Source organism: Tamandua tetradactyla, chromosome X, assembly GCF_023851605.1.
Source record: "Tamandua tetradactyla isolate mTamTet1 chromosome X, mTamTet1.pri, whole genome shotgun sequence".
NCBI lineage: Eukaryota > Metazoa > Chordata > Mammalia > Pilosa > Myrmecophagidae > Tamandua > Tamandua tetradactyla.
In genome coordinates this window covers 46,155,361-46,158,921 of record NC_135353.1, presented here as the reverse complement: position 1 = coordinate 46,158,921, position 3,561 = coordinate 46,155,361, and positions in this window count along the sequence as shown.

Genomic DNA, 3,561 nt, shown 5'->3' with positions numbered 1-3,561 from the left:
GGAATAATAACCCATACCAAACTCTGAAAATGTTCTACAACTTATTGTTGTGCCATGCTTTAAAATTTATTGCTCTTTTGTATATGTGTTATTTTTCACAAAAAAGAAAAAAAAAGTCAATTGTGATGATAGAAAAAGTATTTATTCCTTCTAGACTCCAATGTTCAGGGGCGGGTAGGAAGAAAAATCTAAGATGATGGTATGGTAGCCTATGATAAACTCTGGGATCTGCCTTGTAACTACTTGTTGAAGAGTACTTTGGAAACCATTGCTTTTTTCTTTCTTTGCTTTGTATATATTATATATTATACAATAAAAAAGTTTAAAAAAAGAAAATTGGGACCCCACTTGCCAGTATTTCCTAGCTACATGGTGTCTCTGGGAGAGGGAGTTTGGGGCTCAGCTTCCCAAGCAGGGTCCTGTTGTTGTCAAGAGATCTCCATTGCTGGTGCCTACAGAATGCAATGTCTCTGGGTAGGGGAGCAAATTTTGAGGCCCAGCAGGAAGGAGAATGTTTTTCCTGGCTGCTTATTTTCAACAGGGCTTCCAATCATCTCCCTTGATGATTCTGTTGGGCCTGCCTGGTACTGCTGGCAGGACTGCCATCTAGTTTGGGGAAGGAATAAACCAATCTGCTTCACTTTGTTTTTCTAGGTTGGTGGTCAGGAAAGGCAAGGCCCAGATCTCCTCCTTACATTTGGTGGGATCTGGTAGATGTCCTGCCACTGTTTGTTTCTCCACTCTTGGAGAAACAAGTTTACCTTCTGTATTATTTAGGGTTCTCTAGAGAAACAGAATCAACAGAAAATATTAGTAAATATAAAATTTATAAAAGTGTCTCATGTAACCATGGGAATGTACAGTCCAAAATCCGTAGGTCAGACTGTGAACCTGATGGTTTGGATGGAGGGTCTGGACGAACTCCACAGGAGATGCTCTCCGGCTGAAGCAGGAAGTGAGCCTGTCTCTTCTGAATCCTCCTTAAAAGGCTTCCAGTGATTAGACCAAGCATCACTCATAAAAGAAGAGACTACCCCTGGCTGATTACAAATGGAATCAGCCGTGCATGTAGAAGACGCGATCATGATCTAATTCTATGCAATGTCCTCACAGCCAGCACTTGCCCAATCAAACAAACATGGACCACCACCTGGCCAAGTTGACACATGAAACTGACCATGACAGTCCACCCCTTGTCAACTTGGCAGCTATACTCATCACCTTAAACCATACCTAATTTCTCAATAGAAAACAACAAAGACACATTTTTTTTCTCTCACCTAACAATACTCAACTGTCCTGCATATAACCAGAAATACATTAAATCTCTCCAGAATAGGGTGCAAGTCCTTGAGTAATATTCATTCTTAAACTTGATATCTTACAACTTAAATAGTATAACATGAACAAAACAGCATTACAGTCCTCATTTCTGTAACTGATCACGTGGCCATAGTTCATATTTATCACTACATTCTTCCACTACACATTCCATGTTCCCTTTATCCTCAGCAAGCACTTCAGCTGGCCATAGTTCTTTGCCTAGTGGGGTGACCCAAACCTTCATTCCTGAAGTTTCAGACCTATTGGTAGTCCTGCCTGGATTGGGCTGTTACAGTTTTCCATTGATTTTAATCATAGGGCATGGTAGTACTAAAAGACGCTCTAGGGGATCTCCTATATTCCAGGAAAACTCTTCTTTACCTCCATTGTGTAGTTGCAGTCTTATTTCCCCCTGACAGTCAGGGTCAATCACCCCACCCAGTAATGTAATCCCCTTTTTGGCTTGTTAATCTAGGGGCATGAGTAGCCCAAAGTGACTAGGTGGCAGTCTTAGATTCCAGTTCGATGGAATCATTGTTTCTCCTGGTGGAAGCACTCCCCCTTTTGGAACTAAAACCTGTAGATCAGCAGAGCTCAGGGTAGCAGGGACAGGAAGCAAAATTTTTCTTAGTGGATCAGTAGGAGTAATAGTGAGTGGTGCCACTCCCATTTCCACACCTTGGTTCCTGGACCCATGGATCCTGGCTATGGGAGAAACAGTACCATACAGCAGATGGTGATTCAGAGCATACACAGTTTCCTGGAGAACATTACCCCAGGCTTTCAAGGTATTGCCACCTAGTTGGCACCATAATTGAGTTTTCAAAAGGCCATTCCACTGTTCTATCAATCCAGCTGCTTCTGGATGATGGGGAACATGGTAAGACCAGAGAATTCCATAAGCATGAGTCCATTCCCACACTTCATTTGCTGTGAAGTGTGTTTCCTGATCAGAAACAATCCTATGTGGAATACCATGACAATACATAAGGCATTCTGTAAGCCCATAGATGGCAGTTTTGGCAGAAGCATTGTGTGTAGGGAAATCAAACCCATATCCAGTGCATGTGTCTATTCCAGTTAGGACAAATTGCTGCCCCTTCCATGAAGGGAGTGGCCCAATTTAATCAACCTGCCAGCATGTAGCTGGCTCGTCACCTCGGGGAATGGTGCTATATTGGGGGCTGAGTGTGGGTCTTTGTTGCTGGCAGATTGGGCACTCAGCAGTGGCTGTAGCCAGGTCAGCCTGGGTGAGTGGAAGTCCATGTTGCTAATGCCATGTATAACCTCCATCCCTACTACGATGACCACTTTGTTCATGAGCACATTGAGCAATGTCAGGAGTTGCTGGGAAAAGAGGCTGACTGGTATCCACAGAACAGGTCATCTTATCCACTTGATGATTAAAACCTTCCTCTGCTGAAGTCACCCTCTGGTGTGTATTCACATAGGATGCAAATATCTTCATGTTTTTTAGCCCACTCAGAAAAGTTTATCCACATACCTCTTCCCCAGACCTCTTTGGCACCAATTTTCCAATTCTGATCTTTCCAAGTCCCTGACCATCCAGCCAAACCATCAGCAACATCCCATGAGTCAGTATATAAATGCACCTCTGGCCAGTTTTCCTTCCAAGCAAAATGAACAACCAGGTGCACCGCTTGAATTTCTGCCCACTGGGAGGATTTTCCCTCACCACTGTTCTTCAAGGACAACCCAGAAAGGGGTTGTAGTACTGCAGCTGTCCACTTTTGGGTGGTACCTGCATATCATGCTGAATCATCTGTAAACCAGGCCTGAATTTTCTCTCCGCAGTCAATTCACTGTAAGGAACTCCCCATGTGGCCATAGCTCTGGTCTGGGAAAGACAAGGTAATGTGGCAGGAGTGGAGACCATGGGCATTTGGGCCACTTTCTCATGTAACTTACTTGTGCCTTTAAGATGTGCTCTGGCCTATCTTGTATATGCCATTTCCATTTTATGATGGAGTACTGCAATGCACACCCAACTTTATGGCTTGGTGGGTCAGACAAAACCCAGCCCAACTGGTGATAGGCAACTCAGGTCTCATGGTAACTTGATGTCTCAAGGTTAAACGTTCGGTCTCTACTAAGGCCCAGTAGCAGGCCAAAAGCTTTTCTAAAAAGGAGAGTAGTTATCTGCAGCACATAGTAAGGCTTTGCTCCAAAATCCTAAGGGTCTGTGTTGTGATTCTCCTATAGGGGCCTGCCAAATGC